The following is an 11,746-nucleotide window of genomic DNA, read 5'->3' on the forward strand; positions in this document are numbered from 1 at the left end:
CAACATTACACCTACCAAATAAAACAACAATAAACATAAAAAGAAACATAAATGGTAAGCCATTGATGAAATCCACTTGATGACATGTTGTACGCACGAAAGACAAACTACTTAACAAGAGGTTAATTCTCCTTCGGAAATACCTGCATCAAATATGAACAACATATGCGTATACAGTGTAAATTTGTGAATACCAAAATTATTGGTAACCTAAAATGCAAAAACATTACCTTTATAATATTGTGCAGTGTAATATTCAAATAACATTTGGACTAAGGAGGAAAGGGACAAAACACTACCGCCTATAGAGTATATCATTTAGTTCAATAAAAAATAAACTCTATACGACAAAGAAAATAAGAAATTAACAATAGTAACAAACTTATGTCTTGTAGAACTAAGACAAAACCAATGTGAATGTCCATCATATATGGGCTACAATCTTGACCTTCTATGATTGTATGTTTCATGGTGGCATCAATAATCCCTATAGGATCCTAAGATTAAAACTCTCATGAATGAATATTCAAAAAATAACAATGTAATCCTTAGAAAGCTAATTAAAGTCAACTACCTTATGCGTAACTCTCATGTCACCAAAATTGTTTGGGGTCTAACTTTTGACAATGACAACCATTAAAGGGACACGATCAAAAGTATAATCAATGGACCCTAATAGTGTCTTATGAGGTGTGTCATCAAGATTTACCAATCCTACAATTATACAAATTTAATAATCAATTGAATGTTTAGGTGTATCAAATACAATAAATGTTTTATGGTAGTTGACCTTGTGATCAAATGAAATCTAAAGCATATAACCATAGATTTCTGTTAAATTCACATTGTGTTACTTGGTGGGCACACATTATGAATTCTTGAGTTGGGAATGGCTCCCTATTGTCGATTCATCATGGCCGCTTGTATGGCCCCAGCCGGAGTAGGAATTAGTCCTGTTGGATTGGAGGATGAGTAATTAGTTAGGCGAACAAAGGATGGGAGGTCTGAGTCATCAATGTTAAGAAGCTTCCATGGATTGTTGTCCATTATGAATTATACTTTGTGAGAAAAATAAATGCTTTGAGGATGATGAGATAGGGTGAGTAGCAAACAAAGGTGTTGAGTTGTAGCTATCCCTCCTACTCTATTTATAATAGGTGATGTATTGTTTTCACGTGATTGATACCAACGGCTAAGATCGCACCGATAATATAAACAGTTTAGATTAAGTCTTAATTAATTACATTTGTTTTGTGCTATTCAAAACAATTAGTATTTAGTCTAATCGTCTTGTAGAAAGCATTGTTTAGTTACATCGTCTCAAAACAAGCAATGTGAGATAAAAATCGTAAGGGGAAAAGCAACGTGTGGTCAGATCGTTTTTCTGGCACAAAGCTATGCAGGATTCATGACAAGTAAACAGTAACCTCATTTACGTGAATGCGTTATGGGTCATTGATTGTCGTTTGTGCAATCTCTACCACTTCTTTTCTGGCACAAAGGACAAAGCTCTGTAAGATTCCTAACTCGTGAATAATAACCTCGTTTGTGTGAATGTGTTATGGGTCGTTGATCGTTGTTGGTGCTATCTCGGCCACTTCTTTTCTGTCCCAGAAGACAAAGCTCTATAGGATTCCTAATTGGTGAACAATAATCTCATTTACGTGAATGCATTATAGGTCGTTGATTATCGTCGGTGCAATCTCGGTCACTCATTTTGTGGCACAGTGGACAAAGCTCTGTAGGATTCTTGACAAGTAAAATCTTCAAGTGTTACTAATTTTGTCTTGTTTTTGGACACTTTGTTTTAAATTATTTACTTTTTGGTTGATATATATTTATTTATAGCAAGGTATAATTTATGCCGAATTTTTTTATAGAAAAATGCATATATTTGAATACTTAATATAAATATAATTTAGTTAAATATTTTTCAAAAATACATATATTTAAGTGATCTAATTATTTTACCGAAACAAATTAAATAAATAGAATAAGTTCAATTTTGATAGTATGCATTAATTCATGTAAAACTATTATTACTTAAATAGTATTTTTTTTAAAAAAAAAATAAATAATCATTAAATGAAACCAAATTTATCTAGTTTGAAGAATACAAATAAAAAAAAAGTTATATAAATGGTGTAGATTAAATCTTAATTTATTACATTTGATTTATGCTATTCAAAAAATCAGTGTGTAGTGAAATCGTTGTTTGGAAAGCATTATGCAATCACATCATTTCAATACAAGCAACGTGGGGTCAAATTGTCTCAAAGAAATAAATTTGGAGGCAATTCATATGAAAAAAATTTAGTGCTTAGTCAATTAATTCTTGTTTATTGTTCATTCAATCAATAAGGGCAAACTGACAACAAACATATTAGGACATAATTAACCAGGGCAAGCAATTAATTTCGTCTATGTCCACCAATTCCATATATGGGTGGTTGTCTATTTCTTTTCAGTTGTCAACGTACTCAACCATGTTATTGTGGTTCAACTTGTTCATCGGCTACAACAGTTGGTTCTTCCTGCACGAAGTCATTAGCATAATAACTCTCGACAATACTTTGGTGAAAGGATGCACATGAAGGTATGGGCATAACTCTATGTTTTGAGGTCAAAACTCATTTTTGAGGTCAAAACATTAATAAAAATAGTCCGTACTTCTATAACTTTCATTCCAAATTCGTGATAGATTTTTCATTTTACTAAAGGTTCTTAAACTTGTTTTATTTGTAACTTTTGCTAGGAAACTCCGGTTTAAGTGAAATTTAAGGCTAACTTTATGTTTTAACATGCAAATAAATCATTTTTGCATCAAAAACTCAAGGAAAACAACTTAGCACACAGATTCAGGACATGACAACAAGCTCAAAAATTTCAAAGCAACAACATGTTCAAGGAAGTTCAACAACAAGCATATGGTTCAAGAGTTGGAGAGATCCCCTTACCTCTTGTAGGCTGCACAAAATTTAGAAGGAAAAATGAGGGAGTTTAGATTCAAGTTTCCAACCTTCAATAATGAAAATAAGGTTTTGAAACTACAAGTGAAAATAGGGGAAGAAAATGAAGTGAAAATCAAGCTTATAGTTGAAAATGAAGGTCACTTACCTAAGCTTGATGGAAGAAGGGCTCAAGAACACTGATAAAACTTGGAAGAAAAAGATGGTCTTCTTTTTCTCCAAAAGCTTTAGCAAAATGTGAGAACTAGCCTAGGCTTTGGCTTTTAAAAGACAACACTTATTGTAGGTGAAATGCTTGGACCAATGGAATTGCAAGGCCTAATCTTGATCTTCTTAATCTAAGCACTTTGAATGACCATTAATATGACTAATTGGAAACTTGGACAGCCCTTGATGTGCTCTCCATGAGCTCAAGCATGCCTTATATGGCTTCTTGCACTTTTCCAAAACTAACTATAAAAGGATAAAGTAGAGTTTTGCCAAAAATGGTCAAAATTGCTTTTGCTAAAACGGGTAAATTTTATCTTAATCTTCTAGATTAGTGTGATAACCTCCCTTGGGATATGTGTACTTAGAGTGAACCTTGCACAGAGTCCACTCACACAGAGACAAATTACACTGCGACTCAATGCACAATGCAATCCTTGCACAGATGCAAATCTAGCTTAGACAATTTATATTTTTTTATCAAGCTTTACTAAATCAATCACACAAGCGCGCGCACACACACACACATACATAGCAAAAAATTCTATGATTAAAAACATATAACTATTGAAATTAAATTCATACATGCACAAATGACAAAACACAAAGTTTCTTCTGTCAATCGGAGTTGTAATTTTTCAGGGTGTTACAGCTCTAACTTATTTTAATTATTCTACATCATATAATTATACACTTTAATTAGTCACCAATTAATTAAACTAAAATTCTATTTTTAAACTAGTTATATAGTCATTTATGAAAATGCCCTCCACTTTAAACTCTTATGGCTTAATTATCCCTTTCTAATTCTATGGAATCTAGATCACCATTAATCAACCTTAATTATCCCCACTTAATTTCTAACTTTACTTACAGTAATTACTAATTTTCTTTCAAGCTTCTAATTCCTATTTCTAGACCAAAATCCAATTATTAACATCTAGGTCATTAATAAGTTGACCATTATTTGACTAGAAAATTTTCTTTGAATTATTCTTATTCTTTTTAGACTTTAGCTTAAAATCTTAAGAGTTTAACCATGCCTCGGTATCCTATGGTGACATCTCATTTTTTTTTTTACCATTTCAATAGTCTAAAAATACTACTCAATCGCATAACAAAGCATTAACATAGTCTACCACACGCACACATGGAAAATTGGGATGTTATATTCAATTTTTCCCAGAACTAGCGAGTCGCCCGTGCCGATGCACGGGCTCATACTAATATTTGAGATTTCATAAATATAAATTATTACTACATGTACACACTTATATAATTTTGTTTATTTGGATAATAATAATGTTTAAGTATTGATAGAAAAAAAATACATTAAATAAAATATAAATTTGAAACTAATATTGAGTTACATGTAGGTAATAAAACATAATTTTAAGGTAATGTGTAAATATTATATATTGTTTGATATTGTTTGGAATAAAAGAAAAGATGTATAGTAAAAATATGTGAATCAAACGATTACATGATTGAATAATATGTACCTCATTAAGTTATGAAACATCAACAACACTAAGTCATGAAACATCAAGGAGCAGGAAAAAGAAATGATAAAAATATAAGCCAACGAAATAAATTCAGAATGAATTAAAGCAAACCATAAATTGTTCAGTTAAAATTAAAATGGAATTGAAAAATTGTTCGATACCCAAAGGTATTGAACTTACAACATTAATAAAAGTATGAGAAAAAGGCACATGAAAGAACCTTTGGAATGCACATAACTAAAATCAGACATTAGTAGTGTTAGCCCGTACCTTCAAATTGTTGGATGTATTTCTTTTTTTTTTTTATTGAAGAACGTTTGGAATGCACATAATTAAAATAAGATATTAGTAGTGTTAGCTCATGCCTTAAAATTGTTGACTGTATTTTTTTGTCTTTTTTTATTGAAGAATATTTGGGATAGACATGACTAAAAATAGATATTAGTAGTGTTAGCCCGTGCCTTGAAATTGTTGGTTGTATTTTTTCCCTCTTTTTGATTAGAGGACCTTTGAGATGCACATAACTAAAATCAGGTATTAGTAGTGTTAGCCTGTGCCTTTAAATTGTTGACTGCATTTTTTTTTCTTCTTTTTAATTGAATCTCCTCTACCATAAATTAAAGAAAGTAATACACACACAAAAATTACAGAGCATAAATCTTTCGTCCACGTTTAATCTACAATTAAAATTCATAGAACATAACAGATGGTAACTGAAATAAGACCACACAAAGAAAAGAATGGAGATCTCATCTGGAAATACGTTTGGTTGAATAGTATGGGTTATTATAAGTCATCTTATATTGTTTTTAATTACTAAAGATAAAACAAAATAAAAAAGCAATAAGTCAACATTAAAATTGATAGTGTAATATTTAAAATTGATTGTTTAGTTCAAACTAATTAGGAATAAGTCAATGTCTAAATTATCATTATTTTGATATCCTAACAGAACATGCTTATTAAAATTGATCAAACTTTTATAAAGTTCTGGTTTTAATAATTGGTTAAAATTGATATGGTAATATTTAAAATTTATTGTTAAGAACCTACTAATTAGGAATAACTTAACTGCTAAATTATTATGTTTATTAATTAGAAAATCATGAATATTTTAATATACTAACTGAATATTTAAAACTGATTGTTAAGGACCCATTAATGGAAATGTTTAAATTGTGATTATTTACATATCTAAACAGAATATGTTTAGTAATTTGAAAATCATGATTATTTTCATATACTAACAGGAGATTTAAAATTGATTGTTAAGTACCTATTAATGGAAAGGTATTTTAGATTTTTCTAACGTTTTGTTTAATTTTTAAATTCATAAAACTAAATTTTAAATATAATTGATTGTTGAATTTGATTTATTTTGATGGTGATTGACATTAAATTATATTTATTAATTATTTATTGATTTTTCGTTTGAAACATTAATCTGATGTTAATATTAATCTTATTTTTTTAACTAACTGTATCACAATAATAATTTTTTTCACTTCCCGTGCTAGACTTTTATTATTTATTATGAATATAATGATAATCTTTTTCACTTCTAGTGCTAGACTTTTATTATGAAAATACTGTTATATATTTATCAATAGTGTTAAAATTCATTATGGAATGACTGAAAATTTAGTTTATAATAATGTTTAAGTATTGGCAGAAAAAATACATTAAATAAAATATGAATTTGAAACATGCGCCAAGGTGTAGACTTGTTAATAGTATTTTAAATGAAGTCGTTCCAATTAGTTTGAATGGTCATGGAGAATCAGAAGGAGACATACTCATTCTTGGCAATAAATGTTGATTGACATTGATGAATTTGATTTATTTTGATGATGATTGACATTAAATTATATTTATTAATTATTTATTGATTTTTCATTTGAAACATTACTCTGATGTTAACATTAATCTTATTTTTTTAACTAACTGTATCACAATGATAATTTTTTTCACTCCCCGTGCTAGACTTTTATTATTTATTATGAATATAATGATAATCTTTTTTACTTCCCGTGCTAGACTTTTATTATGAAAATATTGTTGTATATTTATCAATAGTGTTAAAATTCATTATGGAATGACTGAAAATTTAGTTTATTTGGATAATAATAATGTTTAAGTATTGATAGAAAAAAAATACATTAAATAAAATATGAATTTGAAACATGCACCAAGGTGTAGACTTGTTAATAGTATTTCAAATGAAGTTGTTCCAATTAGTTTGAATGGTCATGGAGAATCAGAAGGAAACATATTCTTGGCAATAAATGTTGATTGACATTGATGAATTTGATTTATTTTGATGATGATTGACATTAAATTATATTTATTAATTATTTATTGATTTTTCGTTTGAAACATTAATCTGATGTTAACATTAATCTTATTTTTTTAACTAACATAATTAAAATATCTAACTCTTCAATAAAAATTTGAAATATTTGCTCTTTGATTCAAGTATGAAACTTATTTTTGATTAAAAAAAACTAACTACACTTAAAGATTTTTTTTTAAATATAAATTATTTTACTCTATTAGTGTGAGTTATTCAACACTTAAAGATTTTTAATATTATAACTTATAAAAGAAATTACATGTAATTTTTCTATTAAATATTTTGACGATGTCATATGCTATTGAACTGTTAAAGTGATTGTGACACCATCAATTAACTTGTTACTCTTCAATTCACTTGTTACTCCATATTAAAGACTAAAGTTATTAGAAAAAGGAAAAATATAAGAACCAAAGATGCTAAAAAAATTGTTTATGATATAAAAGTGAAATTTGCAAAGCATAATTTTATAAAAAAAATTAAACGTAAACAAATAGTAAGTAAATATAAAAGCAATATACTGTCTATTAATTATACAAAAATTAAATCATATTAAAATTTTATAAACTCAAACTTATTGAAAAAATATTCAATATAATAGTTAGTAAATAAAAGTTAACACATATATTACCGGAGGTCGTGAAATTAATGTATGCACATTATCGTTTTTATCATGTTTTTCTTATGATATACTGATTTAATTTGAAATGAAAATAAACAAAAATAAGAAAAAAAATATTTTTATTAATTAAACATTAATTAATTGACAATAATTACGAAAAAACAAATACAAAATTGAAGTTGGTTTTAACAATATGTTAAAATTGATACTGTGATATTTAAAATTGATTGTTAAGTACCTACTAATTATGAATAAATAATTATGATTATTTCCATATCCTAACAGAATATGGTTATTAATTTGAAAATTATGATTATTTCTATATCCTAACATAATATTTAAAATTGATTTTTAAGTATCTATTAATTTGAAAAGAAAAATAATAAATGTTAATTGACATTGACGAATTTGATTTATTTTGATGATGAATAAAGGAGAAAGAGAAAACAAAAATAGGTACAATGAAGGCTTATGATTAAAATGATAAGAGTGACTAACACATAATAATATAATATATTTTATAAAAATGGTGTGAGGTCTCAGTGCCTCCACTCAACAGGAATGTCTTGTCGAAATTTTTTGTCATTTTAATTATTTGTTTTATGTGAATAAATTAAATTTTAAAAGTTTAATTTTAATCTTCTATATTTTTAAATTATATTTATTAATTATTTATTCATTATTCGTTTCAAACATTAATGTTATGTTAACATTTAAATTTTAAAATTATTAATTTATTATAATAATGACTAAAAGCACCATGACAGGAAAGCGCATTGAAAAGGCAAGTCTTGGGAACATAAAAACGCATTGGAAAGACAAAGAAAAACGCATTGGAAAGCCAAGTCTTAGGAACAGAAAAATGCATTGGAAAGGCAAACGTCTTGGGAATAGAATACAAATAATTAATTGTTACATATTTACATTTACAATGGAAATAAATGAATAAACACATCCGGAGCAAAAGCAACACAAAAGACAAAAAGAATTAAATGCACAATAAAATTAAAATTAATAAAAAGTATTAATATTAATTAATTAATTAGTAAAAATAATAAATGGAGGTTGACACCGATGTTTCTGGGCGGAAATGAAGGCTCTTGACATTGCCAAACGTAAGCACGGTCCACATCAGCATTGTGAGCAAAGAAAACGAAGCTTTCTCCTGCAAAGAAAATGAAGCATGGTGAAAAATGTTCAAGAACACCAAAAAGGTCAACATGGTTCAGGAACAACAAAAAATTAAATCTTTTTCACTGCGAGAACAACAAAACAAAACAAAGGCAGAACAAAAGAAACACGAAATGCAAAGGAAGAACAATACTCAACTACAGTCAAATAAGACTGAGAAAAAAAAATCAATATTTTGTACTATCAGAACCCAAAAATCAAAGCTTTTTGGAGAAAAAAATCGTAGCTTTAGAAGAAACAATGAACATGTAGTGAAAAAACAAAAAACCGAAATAAAAAACGCATACAAATGCCAAAAGAGGTAAAAAGAAAACACAGAAGAAGACGGGGAGGGAAAACGAACTTGTAATCTATCCAACATACCATGATCTGTGGCTTTTGTCTTGCAAAGGAAGAAGAATACTCAACCACGGTCAAATAAGATTGAGGAACACAAAAAAATAATCTTTTGTACAAACAGAACCCAGAAATCAAAAGGAGAAATGAAATACATCACAAACCTGTCCTCCAAATGCCAGAGACTATTTGTTGTCTTCGTTATTGTTGTCGGTCACAAAGATACTCAATGCTACAGATCTGAACCCAAAATGCATGAAAATGAAGAGAAAGCAACGTCAAAGAAGGCTCAGGAACACAAAAATATTTAACCTTTGATAGAGAAAGCAAGAAAACGAACCTGTGTTGATAGAGTTTGGAGATAAAAATCGAAACTTTTTGAGATAAAAATGACAACTTTAGAAGAAACAATGAACATGCAATGAAAAAACAAAAAACCAAAAAAAAAACGCATACAAATACAAATAGAGGTAAAAAAAGAAAACGTAGAAGAAGACGGGGAGGGAAAACGAAGCACATCAAAACCACATCAAGAGGGATAAAGGCAAAAATCGAAGTTTTTTGAGATAAAGCAAGAAAACGAACTTGTGTTCATGGAGTTTGGAGATAAAAATCGAAGCTTTGAGATAAAAATGATAGCTTTAGAAGAAACAATGAACATGCAGTGAAAAAACAAAAAATCGGAAAAAAAAAAACGCATACAAAATCGAAGCTTTTTGGAGAAATGAGATACATCACAAATGTTTAACCTTTGACAAAGAAAGCAAAAAAACGAAGCACATTCATGGAGTTTGGAGATAAAAATCGAAGCTTTTTGAGATAAAAATGGTAGCTTTAGAAGAAACAATGAACATGCTGTGAAAAAAATCGAAAAAAAGCACATGGAGAGGGAAACCGAAGCACATTCATGGAGTTTGGAGATAAAAATCGAAGCTTTTTGAGATAAAAATGGTAGCTTTAGAAGAAACAATGAACATGTGAAAAAAATCGAAAAAAAGCACATGGAGAGGGAAAACGAAGCACATTCATAGAGTTTGGAGATAAAAATCGAAGCTTTTTGAGATAAAAATGATAGCTTTAAAAGAAACAATGAACATGCTGTGAAAAAAAATCGAAAAAAAGCACATAGAGAGGGAAAACGAAACATAACCTTTGAGTTTTTCGTTCGGCATCTCCGTCATTTCCGTCCTGCATTTGGAGAACAACAGCACCAAGGCATCGTCTTCGAATGGTGGTAGGAAAAAAAAAGAGAATGAAAGAGAGAATGAGAATGAGAAAGGGTGGAGAGAGTGAAGTAGAGAGAACGGTGGTAGGAAAAAAAAAGAGAGAATGAGAATGGGAAACGGTGGAGAGAGAATTGGAATTAATTACGGGTTTGACACTGTAGCATGAGGTGACATTTTTGGGCGGGAATTGAAACAACCACAGCTTGACACGTGTCCCTGACAGCCAATGTCAGGGCCTTGTTTGTATCATGATAGATGATTGGTTGGCCGATTAACACATATTTGTGTATGTCCTTTCAAATTTCAATCTGTCGTTGATGTTTCTCTGCCCAATTTGTGTCACTATGGCCTCTCATGTCAGTATAATTGACTTTGTCAAGATTATGCGATGGATCTAGTATATCTTGACAAAGTCCAAATTGGAGCATGACCTTGTCAGTTTGATATCATATTACCACTGGAAAATAGATTAAAGGTACTCAAGCATTCTATATTTTGGAATCTTTGTATGCATTTTCTGGTAGAAATGATTCAAAACTTCTGTAAGGCATCTAGTGGAATTGAAATATTAATTGGCATTAGTAATTTTAAAAACAATAAAATTGACGTTTGAATAAAAAAATAAAAAAAAGGGTTCAATCTCCTCGTTACGTATGTTGTCAAATCTTGACTTGTAGTTGATGACATCACAGCATGGGATTCCAGAAAGTTGTAGGCCTCTACTTCTCCATCTAGGTTAATGTGATATGTTAATATCAAATACATTACTGAAAAATTAGCTTTGTTTGAGTTATAATTTTTCATTTACCTATTTACAAGTGGATATGATGGCTGGCGCTCGACCTTTGCTTGAATGAACGACATGCGATACCATGCCCAAGACTGTAACAACAATGTACATCCTCCCATTTTTTGGATATGGGATAAATAGCCCTACACATTTCTCTGTACAAATGTGCTAAACATGCCGAACCCCAATTGTACCGGTCAGCCCGATCAAAATCTCCTGACAAGGGTAGATACATCAAGTGAACTCTATCCGCTGACTTGCCTGGCATCAACAACCCACAAATGAGCCCTAAAAGGTATGCCCTACGATGGTCTGCTAGTTTTTGTGGTATGGGTTCTGCTGGGAGAGTCAGCATGTGTTCTTTTAACCACTTTAGTTTAAGTGTTGATCCCACTAGTGAATTCTCTAGGGGAACAACACCTATATATTTTGCACACATTTGTTCCCAATCATAATATGTTCGGCCAGTAATTGGTCTACCATCAATGTGTAAACCTAATTGTAGAGCAACATCTTCCAAGGTGATTATGCATTCACCAACAGGAAG

At 29.7% G+C, this 11,746-nt stretch overlaps 1 long non-coding RNA gene across 1 annotated transcript; it reads right to left on the reverse strand.

Annotated features, from left to right (window-relative positions):
- Positions 1 to 8,519: 8,519 nt before the first annotated feature.
- Positions 8,520 to 10,744, reverse strand: LOC102670165 (uncharacterized). Its single transcript, XR_417534.4, has 3 exons — positions 10,334 to 10,744; positions 9,348 to 9,423; positions 8,520 to 8,821 (listed from the first exon to the last, which is right to left on the reverse strand). It is a non-coding gene; the product is annotated as an uncharacterized lncRNA (long non-coding RNA).
- Positions 10,745 to 11,746: the final 1,002 nt, after the last annotated feature.

Source organism: Glycine max, chromosome 13 (genome assembly GCF_000004515.6).
Source record: "Glycine max cultivar Williams 82 chromosome 13, Glycine_max_v4.0, whole genome shotgun sequence".
Taxonomy (NCBI): Eukaryota; Viridiplantae; Streptophyta; class Magnoliopsida; order Fabales; family Fabaceae; genus Glycine; species Glycine max.